Source organism: Anas acuta, chromosome 2 (assembly GCF_963932015.1).
Source record: "Anas acuta chromosome 2, bAnaAcu1.1, whole genome shotgun sequence".
Lineage (NCBI taxonomy): Eukaryota > Metazoa > Chordata > Aves > Anseriformes > Anatidae > Anas > Anas acuta.
Genome location: NC_088980.1, coordinates 100,996,843 through 101,010,061, shown reverse-complemented (window position 1 = coordinate 101,010,061; position 13,219 = coordinate 100,996,843). Strand labels below are relative to the sequence as shown.

Sequence of the window (13,219 nt, the reverse complement as noted above, 5' to 3'; positions counted from 1 at the left end):
CCTACCACTACACTCCCTGACAAATATTCCCTCCTCAGGTCTGCTCTCAATCCATTCTTCGCCCAGCCTGTATGTGTACTTGGGATTGCCCTGACCAAGATGCAGGACCTTGCGCTTGACCTTGTTGAACCTCATGAAGTTCTCACAGGCCCACCTCTCAAGACTTTCAAAGTCCCTATGGATAGTATATTGACCACACCACACAGCTTTCTGTCATTGGCAAACTTTCTAAGGGTGCACTCAATCCCACTGTCTATGCCATTAACAAAGATATTAAACAGCATCAGTCCCAGTACTGACCCCCGAGGAACACCACTAGTCACTGATCCCTACTTGGATGTTGGGCTGTTCACTGCAACTCTTTGAGTGCAACCATCCAGCCAATTCCTTATCCACTGAGTGGTCCATCCATCAAATCCATGTCTCCCCAAATTTAGAGACAAGGATATCATGGGGGACGGTGTCAAATGCTTTGCATAAGTCCTGGTAAATTATGTCAGTTGCTTTTCCCTTATCCACCAATGCTATAACCCCATCATAGAAGGCCACCAGATATGCCAGGCCCTTTGTGCTTAGTGAAGCCATGTTGGCTGCCACCGGTTACCTCCTTATTTTCCATGTGCCTTAGCATAAATTCTGTGATTCTGTGTGATAGTTTCCAGGAGGATCTGCTCCATGATCTTGCCAGGCTCAGAGGTGAGACTGACTGGCCTGTAGTTTCCCAGGTCTTCCTTTTTTCCCTTTTTAAAAATTGGGGTAATCTTTTCTCTCTTCCAGTCAATGGGAATTTCACTAGTCTGCCTTGACTTTGCATATATGATGGACAGTGACTTAGCAACTACATCTGCCAGTTCCCTCAGGACCCATGGATGAATTCATCAGGTCCCATGGACTTGTGCACCTTTAGGTGCCTTAGCTAGTCTTGAACCCTACCATCTCCTGCAGTGGGTGGTTCATCATTCTGCCAATCCCTTTGCCTTCTAGGGCCTGGACTATGTGGTGAGTGTTCTTGTCAGTAAAGACTGAGGGAAAAAACGTCATTGAGTAACTCAGCTTTCTCCATATCCCGGGTGACCAGGGATCCCGCTTTCTTGTGGAAAGGATCCACAATTTCCCTAATCTTCCTTTTATCACTGGTGTACCTATAGAATCCTTTGTTGTTGCCCTGATGTCCCTGGTGAAATTTAATTCTAACAAGGCTTTGGATTTCTTAACCTGTACCCTGGTTCATCGGACAATGTCTCTGCATCCATCCCAGGATATCTGTTCTTTCTTCCACCATCTGTAGAACTCCTTTTTCTGTCTGAGTTTAGCCAGGAGCTCCTTGTTCATTCTTGCAGGACTCCTGGTGTTTTTGTCCAACTTCCTCTTTGTTGGGATGCTCCTGAGCTTGGAGGAGGCGATCCTTGAATATTATCCATCTTTCTTGGGCCCCTCTTACCTCCATTGGTAATTTACCAAGCAGAACCCTGAAGAGGCCAAAATCTGCTCTCTCAAAGTCCAACATAGCAAGCTCACTGTGCTCCCTCCTCGCTGCCCTCTGAACGCAAAACTTCACCATTTCACTATCAGTGTAACTAAGGCTGTCCTTGAGCCTCACATTACCCACCAGCTTCTCCTTGTTAGTAGGAATGAGGTCTGGCATAGCACCTCTCCTTGTTGGTTCCTCTATCACTTGGAGAAGGAAGTTGTCGTCAAAGCATACCAGGAACCTCCTGGATTGTCACTCTTGCTGTGCTGTCACTCTACAGATATTGGAATGGTTGAAGTCCCCCACAAAGACCAGGGCTTGTGAACTTGAGGCTGCTTCTATCTGTTTATAGAGGGCTTCATCAGCTTTGTCTTCCTGATCAGGTGGCCTCTAGCCCACTTATACCCACTATGTCACCTGTCCCCACACTTCCTTTAATCCCGATCCATCAGCTCTCTGTCAGCTTCTTAACCATCCCCAGGAGGAGCTCCATGCCCTCCATCTGTTCATTGACATAGAAGGTGACGCCCCCTCCTCATCTCCCCTGCCTGTCCTTTCTAAAGAGCCTGCATCCTTCCATTTCAACACTCCATTCATGGGAGCCATTCCACCATGTCTCTGTATTGCCAATGAGGTCATAGCCCTGCATGTGTTCATACATCTCTAACTCCTCTTGTTTATTCCCCATGCTACGTTTGTTAGCATAAGACATTTGAGTTGGGCTCGTGATGAAGATGACCTGATGTCTGGAGTGGCCAGAATTCCTTTGTGCTGCTCTTCAGGTGCTCTCCTGCTGACCCATGACCCTTCTTCAAGGGCTGGGCGTCTATTGCTGAGAGAAGCGCAATGGACTGAGATTCCCCTCCCTCAGCAACTCTAGTTTGAAGTCCTCTTCACCAGCTTGGCCAGCCTGTGACCAAAGATGGTCTTCCCCTGCTCTGACTTGTGACCCCATTGGCCCCCATCAGACCAGGTTTCTCAAAGTGACTCCCATGGTCTAAGAAGCCAAACCCCTCCTTGTCTGTGGCACCAGTCCTACAACCATCTGTTGAATCACCAGACTTGACTGACCCTTTCAATCCCCTCCCCTTTGACCAGCAAGACTGATGAAAAAACTGCCTGCACTCTTGAGTCTCTTATCGCTGTTGCCAGGGCTCTAAAATCCCTCATGACACTACTGAGACTGCTCTTGGCTGCATCACTGATGCCCATGTGGAACAATAGCAGCAGATAATAGTCTTTAGGCTGTATGAGGTTTGACAGTCGCTTGGTGACACACCTAACGCAAGCCCCAGGTAAGCAGCAGACTTCACCCAAGAGCAGATCGGGTTGGCAGACAGACACCTCCCTCCCTCTCAGGAGAGAATCTTCTACTACTGACACCCATCGTCTTTTCTTAGTTGGACTAGTTGTTATGCAGGGAGCAGACTGGGCTGCCTTACCCAGCTGCATGCCCCTGCAACAGGTCTTTGAGGGGTGTCCACGGTTGTAGTGGGTTTACGTGGCAAGGTTTTGGTAGCAGGGGGCTATAGGGGTGGTTTCTGTGAGAAGGATCTAGAAGCTGCCCCTGTTTGGTAAGGGCCCCACTGCTGACCAGAGCCGAGCCAATAAGTGATATTGTTTTGCACCTCTCTGAGAACATATTTAAGACAGGGAAAAAAACACTGCGCCATACAGCAGCTGGGAGAGTGAGAGGAGTGAGGAACAGTCTTGAAGGTGCCAAGGTCAGTGAAGATGGAGGGGGAGAGGTGCTCCAGGCACCAGAGCAGAAGTCCCCTTTGGCCTGTGGTGAGGACCATGGTGAAGCAGGATGTCCCCCTGCAGCCCATGGAGTACCACAGTGGAGCAGGGTTCCATGCTGCAGCCCATGGAGGAGACCATGGTGGAGCAGGTGGCCCTGCACTGATGGAGGTTGCCACCTGTGGAAGACCCCTGCCGGAGCTGGACCTATAGCCCGTGGAGAGGAGCCCACACAGGAGCAGGTGACCTGGCAGGAGCTGCTGCCCGTGGGGGAGCCAGTTTGGAGCAGTTTTCTCCTGAGGGATGGACCCCGTGGTACGGACCCATATCTGGAGCAGCTCTGGAAGAGCTGCTGCCTGTGGGAAGCCCACGCCAGATCAGTTCATCAAGGACTGTATCCCGTGGGATGGACCCCACAGCACAGGGGACGAGAGTGACTGAGAAGGAGCGTCAGAGAAGCACTGACCATAACCCCCATTCCCCTGTTCCCCTGTGCTGCTCAGGGGGAGGAGGTAGAAGAGGGTGGATGGTGGGAAGGGGCTTTTGGTTTCTTTCCTTTGTTTCTCACTTCTCTAGCTTGTTAGTAATGAGCAATAAATCTTACTATCTCCCTATGCCGAGTCTGTTTTGCCCATTACAATAATTACTGCGTGATCTTCTTGTCCTTATCTCAACCTCGGAGCCTTTTTCATCGTATTTTCTCCCCATTCCTCTTTGAGGAGGGGGAGTGAGAGACCAGCTGTGGTGGAGCTCAGATGCCTACTCCAGAGGAACCACCACACACTCCTCAAGTCCGCAGAGGGCAGTAACCAAGTACCTAAAGACATTTTGGGGTTGTAAATAGTATTCCTTCTAGTACAATCTGATTTTCACTAGCCTCTTTTTTTTTATTGTTAGAAATTATTGTTATTCTTGTTACTATTATTATTCTACTATGGTACTATTTTTCCTTTATGGCTTAACGACCTAATATCATGTTCTTAAGCCCAAAAAAGCTCCAGAATAAGACAGGTACCAAAACTACATGGATGGTTCGGTGTCAGGTTGCTAACAGGAATTATAAAGATGCAGCTTGCTCCCTTTTGATCAGTACTGATTAGATGTGTTGAGTGTTGTACATTTTCCTCAGTTAAGATTGCATCTCAACAAACCATAGCCTACACACTAGCAAGCTGGCTCCACAACATTTCTTTCTGCATCTTCCTAAACTAACACTTTCATGATGATTCTGGTTCTCTTGGGAGAAGAAAAAAAAAAAAAAGTAAGAGGAACTACCACCACCTTGAACTTTGAAGTCAAGACAGGGTCTGGCATTTATTATTGTCATTATTATTATTATTATTATTATTATTGTCATTATTATTATTATTATTATTATTATTATTATTATTATTATTAATATATTTATTATTATTATTATTATGTAAGGAGAGAATGGTATCACTCTCTACAGGTTGCTGAAATTTGAAACTAAGAAATAATTCAGATCCAGAAAAAAAGAGATACACTATCAAATAGTGTTTTTCCTTCTTGCATCTGAGAAAGTCAGAATTTTTATGTATATGTTTTCAATGATGATGACAAATCAGTCATTATAGTAATACCACAGATGCAAATAAAATAAAAAGTGGAAATAAATAAAGCAAAAAGCAGTTCTGCAAGCAACCATACTTCTCTAAGAAGGTGCTTTGTGGATGAATCTGACAGTAGCTAGAATTAAAATGCCATATAAACATAAGCATGAAATATTTTCTTAAGGAACATAATTTCATCTAATTATTCTTGGCATTTATTACCTATTGAGTCTGTATTCCAACTCCAAATGAGCAGCTTATTTTTAATTCATTGGATTCATCTGTGCTTTTTTATTTTTAATATAAAAGGCAGAACACAAAAAATCCAGTGTAGGCAGATGCCAATTTTAATATAATGTTCTACTTTGGGGACTTCACTAGCTGTATGGGTTACCCATTAATGCCACTCAAACTTTGTAATTGACAGTAAATAATTCTCTCACTGTCACCCACTGCCATTCACTAAAGGAAGCCATATCACAATAAAACTAATTGAATTTGAAATGGTAGAAAACAAATCAAGTACTTCAGATACCTCAGATGTCTGTTAAAGAAAGAAAATTAAAACCACCTCCTAAATACTGATGAAAGAAAGCTGATTTTTCAAGTAAATATATTTCTTAGTATGGAGACCTAAATATTATTTATAACATTCAAAGTGATTCAGAGTCAGGGACATAAGAACAGCTATTAGAGATCAAGAAAACAAAAGTAACTGATTTAAAATTGGGGTGTTTTAACCAAATATATTTAAACAGCAAATGTCCTGAATACAAGACAAATGTCATCCTAATCCAAAGACTATCCACTAAGTCCACATTCCACCTGATTTTTAGATTAGTGTTGTTCCCCTCCAGTTGTCAGTACTTTTTTTGTTACCTAAGCATGTCTTTCTTTTGATGTACAAATACAAAGGTACTCTTGTTTATAATTTTCTTTTCCAGAAGGCCATAATAGTTAAAATTTGAGGCTGTCAAGTTTTGAAAAGCTTTGTCAAAACCCATCAGTTTTACCAACATAGAAAATACACAATCCAGTTAAAGACTCTGTCCTTCCCTATTCTCTATACCTGTATATCAGTCTTGCTTTAGTCTATTTTATTATTCCTCTGAAATCTCAGCTTAAAATATTTGGCAAAGGCCCATTATTATTATAAACTGTCAGAATACTTAATAAACATTTGCCTAGAGTTTCCTGACAAAATTTTTTTCATAGCTGAATTAAAGGGTATACATAGGAAAATTTTCACATCATTAACAACACACATTCTGTGTTTTCTACTGATTGTATGGGTGGCCTAGAAAAACCAACAAACTTGTATTTCAGGTGCTGTTGCATGATGCAAGGCTCTGCACAAATACAAATCTCATTCTGCTGACTCAAGTGTGTCCAGAAATGGCAAAGGAACAGGGGAGTGGGGCTCAGCTGAAGTTCTCATCCATCCACCTCCAGCCACCACCACCAAGAGTGCTGCACACTCTGGGACAGAAGGTGTTGTGATCTCAGACTGGGTCTCATCCACCTCAGCCAGTAGTGCAAAGACCTGGCACTCAGCCTCATAATAAGTTCTGGAAGGACAGCTGCATGAGGATCTTCATGAGTTATAAATGCTCTGGCATTCAGAAGTGCAAACACAAATTCCTAAGTTGGATCTGCACAGCTGTCTCAGAGTACCGCAACAGGAAGAGACCCCTCATACGTAAAAAGGATGATGGTAAAATAGGAAAGTATTTTTGTCAATGACCTGCAACATATACAACCTATACATTCACTTATAAATGGCTAATGAGGCTTGTTTAGCCTTTGTATATAGCTAAGCTAATTTTTTATCTAATTACATGTATAATGAGAATTTTGTATCAAAGCCCCCTAGGATTCCTCCCTCTTCCTATATAATTTGTTGTTTCCATTGTTTTTAGAATTTTTTAGAATACCTGTATAATTTTTCCACTCCTGCTGTGGCAGATGGTCTTGTTAGTCACTACTAATCTACTCTCTTTTGTAAACTAATAACATAGGTAAATAGAAAAAGTTCTATCATCACTATTTCATAAAATAGAACTTTTTATTTGTGTTTTTCATATAAGAACATCTGATACATTTATAAGTAAAGCTACAAAGATTAATAGTAATAATAATAATAATAATAATAATAATAATAATAATAATAATAATAATAATAATAATAAAACACATGTAAATTCCATGTGATGTTTTACATCATAATGGCTACCACTTTAAAAATCCCCATTTTTGCAATTTTCACACTAAGGTCCAATCATGTTAATAAATTTTTGCTATAAAATCTCAAATTTGTCTGCAATAAAAGTGAACAGAAAGAGGGAGATGATAGCTGAATTTATCTATGAATAAAATTCATCAAAGCATATCCTATAAAGAAGTTTACAGTCAATGAAATCACAAGTGTCTTACTGAGGCCCATTTGTCCCCTGAAATCCTGAAATGTTGCCATCTACCAGAGCCTAACTTAATAGCAGATATTAAAACAAAGTGTAATGTCAGCGGGAGGAACAAAGTCAGAAGACAGTTGCCACTTAATTATAGTGTTCTGCCAGAAGTGAGCTAGTAAAAATATCTAACATGAGGAACAAAAAAAAGCAATTAGAAGGGATTTTAAAAACAGCGCTGAAACACTTTGCTTCTTCCTGCAAGTCCTTTCCTGCTGAGAGCAAAACAACATGACAGCAAGGAAGGCACGAAGAGCAGCTGGCAGCCCAATAACATACTAGAGCAGTCAATGCTGTCCACATGGTTCTCCACATGAGGTTTTTAGAGAATCCCAATACTGTAATCTATAATGCATTGCAAAAAAAAGGTATCGCTTTTCAAGGCCATTTTCCACAAAAGGGAAATACGTGGTTAATGAGAAGAAAAAATGCTTTCCATTATATTTCTGTAAACCAGAAACTAAGAAAAGAATGTCTTTGAAAAAAAAATTATTCCAAATCTTATCTATACCTGGCTGTAAGTGTTTAGATGATTTCCATATTAAAGAAGGAAAAAGAAAAAAAAAAAAAAGACTGATAGGAAAGATACCATGACATAAGATTACCACAAAACATTATTTTATAGCTGTTTATAATGTGCTTTAATAACAGTCTTGTAATGTTTATATGATCAGTGGGCATCCGTACAATTAAGGCACAATTGAGGAAGCTTGTGAAGAAATAGCGTATCATGATGTCATTCATTTAAAATTGTATCAGTAATTACTGAACAACTGGACTTTTAATGAAGTGTTAAATAGCAGTGTTTATTTAATAAGGAAGAAAATGATTACCACAACTAAAATATGACTAATACTTCAGCAGTTTAATATACAGCTTCATTTGGAATTTGAATATATTAATTGAAAGCTTTTCAATGTTTTTTTTTTTTTTTTGACACTGTTGATAGGTTCCAGCTGAACAATACATTTTGCTCTATCTTTTTAAAAAAGATTTGTTCCATAATTACTATGACTAGCAAATATTTATTAAGAAGGCTTTTGTCTTCTGTCTCTTATATGCAGTGCACTTGGTTACTTCATATTTGACCATGTTTTTTGTAGAATCAGTTTTGCCCTTTCCATATATTGACATTTAGGCTTTGCTTTGCTCTTCAAAGGACTTACGACTAGTTATTTTCTAATATAAGAAAAAAAAAAACAAAAACAACAACAACAACAAAAAAAAAATGTTTGCAAGACTTGAACTGCAGTACATTCTGCCTTTATTTATTTATTCTTTTGTCCTCACCTTTCTTACAAAAGGAAAGCTATTTCATCATCCTGTAGGATGGATCACTGATAAATTAGTTTTTCAGGGAGTCAAGATGGTAGCTAATATTTGAAACAAATGTAAATTAGAAAAAATAAGTTTCTACCCACATCTAAATTTTTTTAATATATTTTCAGAGAACAATTTATATGGGACCAAGGCATAAACTACTGTATTTTTACATGTCATTTAGAATACATCATTTCTGAAGGCAGTTTGTGCTGAGTGCATGTTCTGTGTAATTGACACCTTTTTTTTTTTTTCTCTACATGTATATTCAACTTGCCCACTTGGCTTGTGCTTCTATAGGACATGTTCTACCTTTAAACATTGTTAGAGTAGGTGTAAAATATCCAGAGTTTGATTCTCAATCATTTTTCTGTCTTATGTGGGCCATTGTCTAACTGCTGGAAAGAATCTACCTCAACAGAATTAAAATCCATCACATAAAAATAATTAATCAACATCTTTTCACATTGTACCTGCATTGACTTTAACACTAATGAGCTAGTGAAAAATCTGTTGTCTTTAGTGTCAAGGATGTATGAATCTAGACCAACTTTAATTTTTTAATTTAGAAGTTTCTCATTTTACTACCATAAAGCATCTTACTTTAAACTAGATTGTGGGTATTCAAATTTATATTCAAATGAGTTCAGTAGTTTTTACAAGAAACGCTAATTGAATTAAATTGCTGTCTCTCTTTAGCAGTGTTAAATCAAAAGATAAATGTAAAGATAAAATGAGATTCCTGACCTGTTTAAAAGTAATTAAAAAATGTTTTATGAGATATTTATTTATCCTGTAAAATTTAAAAATATCACAGGAGTTGTTGTTGTCTTGTTTTAAGTAGCAGACAATTGCTGTCTGTCTCACATCTATGGTTGAGGAGAGAGTAAAGGTAGCAGGTCATTTTCTACCAGACCACAACTCCATAGCACCTTTTTTTAGTTGATATTTCACACAAGGTGATTATGAACTTTTAGGATTTGAATATCTGTCTGCTACAAGGAGATTATCAACTTATCCAGTACAGTTTGTCATCAGGTCATAACTAACTACTATCTGTCACTGTCTTACTCACCTTACTCACTAGTAAGTTGGATGAAACAGCTTAGAGAGCTTTCATTATCTCTGAAAAAATCCTCTGGGATGTTTGGTCTGCAAGTAAGAAAACCTAACAGATAAAAATGAACAAACAAAAAGAAACAACAAATAGGAATCGAATCTTGGCCAGCAACTAAATTTGGTCTGTATCCCTGTTAGGCAGAGTTAAGCAGCAAACAACAGTTGACAGGATGCATTCTTAGGGTCTCAGAAATTAATATTTTATATCTCTTGTTTATTACCTATTGCCTACTAATTATTTTCTGTATTGAATTGCCCATCTTGCTGTTGTATACTTTAGTCAGTAGGTAGAAATGCCTATTCTGTCATGTTTCTTACATGGGCATTGATGATGTTATTTATTCTCCATTACTTCATATCAGCCTTTAGTACAGTATTTTCATTCCACTTTGGACAAAAAACCAACCACCCCCACCCCTAAATGCATAAACTATATGACTTTAAAATTTTCTATTTCCAGAACCCCTTCCAGCACCCTTTACCACCAGTAAATATTGGTGTTTGGACCTTCTGATAGCTTTCTTGCTAAAATTATTGTTATATTTCACCCATTTGTTTGAAAATGAGACACTTTCAGTAGGAAAGCTTCACAGTCTTATTATCTTTGTTTTGTTATATAGATAATTCTGAATGAGAAGTTCTTTTAGCCTGAAGAAAGAGTCAGCCATAATTGTATTTACATTATAAGTCATTTTCAAAGGTGCTAACTGCTAACTAATAAATTTTCTGAAGCTAGCCAATCCATAATGACTTTTACTGTGGTAAGTGGCAAGTGGGGTTTTCTTGCTCCTTTTTCTCACAGACCATGATTTACATTAAATATATACGTGTTCCTTTGACATTAATTTAACCCCGAGAGGCCACTCATAATGGAACTTTCATAAAGACTTCATTAATTTTTCCCCATAAAAGGTGATCCTTAAATAACATCAAAGATTTACCCACCCCCTTTCCTGTTTCTGGCACTGGCTAATAGAGGCTTACTCTGGTAGCAGAAGGCTGTTCTTGCAGCTCTATCAATCCTTGGCTTAGAAAGCAAGGGGGCTTCCTAAACCAGAAATCACAAACTAACCTGTTATTAAATTAAAACTATGCAGTGAGAGAATAGAAGCGGAAAAGCTTCTCCTGCTGTATCGCTTTGACAGCCAGATCTCTGGACAATTGATGTAGAACAGGGAAGATCTTGAAAAATTATTGGTTTCAGAAAAATTTCTTCATTTCAAGTTCATCAGAGGTAAACACAGAATTTAGGCACATTCAGGCTTAGCTGCCCAGAGTTCTGTTAGTGTTGGTTTAAGCAGTTACCAAACCCTGGTTTCTTCTTTGTGTTGTTCCTCTGGGAAAATGAAGAAAAAAAATCTTTATTAGGAAAATGTCTTTGTTAAGAAAAAAATATTTACTGTGAGGGTGGTCAAGCTCTGGAACAGGCTTCCTAGTAAGGTGGTTGATGTCCCATGCCTGTCAGTTTTCAAGAGGCATTTGGACAATGCCTTTAGTAATACTCTTTAACCTTAGGTTAGCCCTGAAGCAGTCAGGCAGTTATACTCGATAATATTTCTAGGTCCTTTCTAAATGAACTATTCTATTCTATTCTATTCTATTCTATTCTATTCTATTCTATTCTATTCTATTCTATTCTATTCTATTCTATTCTATTCTATTCTATTCTATTCTATTCTATTCTATTCTATTCTATTTTTGTGTTTCAAAGCTAGATGTAGGATTGCATAGTGAGCTGATCTCTATGAAAAGTAACCATTTTGGTTAGTTTTGAAATCAGAATCCCTTTCCTTATGCCAGTAACAGTTCTGCATGGTGAAGACCTTACCAGATGATTTTATCATAGCGGTAGACAGTAATGTATTTCAACATTTGGTATACAAACAAGAAAGCAAACAAAAAGCTATAGAAAGTTGTTACATGGAATGACCTGTTACAACATTATCTCTGCATTATATGTCAATTGCATTTTCCTATTGAGAAAGAATAACAGTGAAAATTTTTAGCAACATTTATGGGGTTCTGGTGGAAAATGATCTCACCTCAATGCCACTCCTACTTGCTTCAGTTCTTCATGCTGGCTGAAGTAAGAAGGGCCAGAATAGAGCACGCTATTCAGCAGCACCAAAATATATTTGTCAAATCATGTGCTAGTAAAAAGGTGAAGCTGAAAAATACAGTGTGTAAGTGTAAAATGGTAAAGCACTACTGAACAACTACTATTAATATAATAGAACGATCTTACAAAAAAAAAAAAAAGTGATTGATATTATGAACTAGAACTTTGTGAATCAGATATACAAAATAATTTCTTCACTTTACTCATGACTTATAAGTTTTCAGCAAATATCTGTGTCCAGCTGGAGACATTACTTTTTATGAAACATCCTTTAAAGTTGCTAGAAAGAAGAAAAAGTAGAACCATTGTCCTACTCCCTGTTAAATGTTCAACATAACCATGTGGGATTAAACATAAGAGCAGCTTAAACTAGATAATCTGGAAAAAATATATATATTTTAACCTTCGTAAGAGAAAAACATTGCAAGGTGTAACACCATGCAAGCCTTAACATTTAAGTACTAGACATGCTTTAGAGCAGGAGAATTGATCCAATTTTATTTTCAGACCTCTTTCTATGCCAAATTTACAGGTTTCTCCCTTGAAGAACTCTACTAGAATTACATACAGACTTCCTTTCTTCTTAATTTGTAGACCCTAAATCTTCTGTCAGCTGCTTTGAAACTTCCAGCTTCTATATTCAGCTACCCTTTAGCAGTGCACACCATGACAGGTGAGAGCTTCGACTGCCAATGAGGTATTCTAATGAGTGCAGTTATAAAAATACAGGTGTATCTTATTTCCTCCTCACTTCCTTTTGTATTAAAGGAAGATCAAACAACAGCAAAAAAGCCAATGGTCTCAAATATGGCATGCCACTAACCATGAAAAATCAGTATGTTCAGAACTGTGGTTTCCATAACAATTATTTGAACCTGCAGGGATAAATTCAGTTTCTTGAGTGGTGAGGCTTCCTAAATCTCAGACACCTATAGTCACAAGATACCTAAATCTATCAGGCACCCATAGTCACAAGGGAGAAATTGGGCTTTAGTACTTGAAACATCCCAACAAAATATATCACAGGTACAGCTGCAATATCAAGTCCAAAGAACAAGCTAAATATTATATATATAATATATATGTAATATAATATATAATAATAAATTGACTACTGAAAAGGTAGAGAGGAAATAGAAAAAAATAAAATTCCATGTAATTAAAAGTCACACAAATTGCACTGTAAAATCACAACACAATATGCCACCTCAATTCATGCTTTCTGACAGTAACAATAGATTGCCTTTGGCAAGTTGTGGAAAACAAAACAATTTTATTTGTGATAAAAATAAAAATCCTAACAGCATTTCATAATCAGCACATCATATTGATTGTCTACCTCCATCTCACAATGTATCTATATTTTGTAATAACAACACAATATAATGATATAGTTTCCTTAACTGAA

At 38.1% G+C, this 13,219-nt stretch overlaps 1 long non-coding RNA gene across 1 annotated transcript; it reads right to left on the bottom strand.

Moving 5' to 3' along the window:
* Positions 1-10,529: 10,529 nt before the first annotated feature.
* LOC137851784 (uncharacterized) lies at positions 10,530-12,491 on the bottom strand. Its single transcript, XR_011093467.1, has 3 exons — positions 12,380-12,491; positions 11,735-11,859; positions 10,530-11,028 (listed from the first exon to the last, which is right to left on the bottom strand). It is a non-coding gene; the product is annotated as an uncharacterized lncRNA (long non-coding RNA).
* Positions 12,492-13,219: the final 728 nt, after the last annotated feature.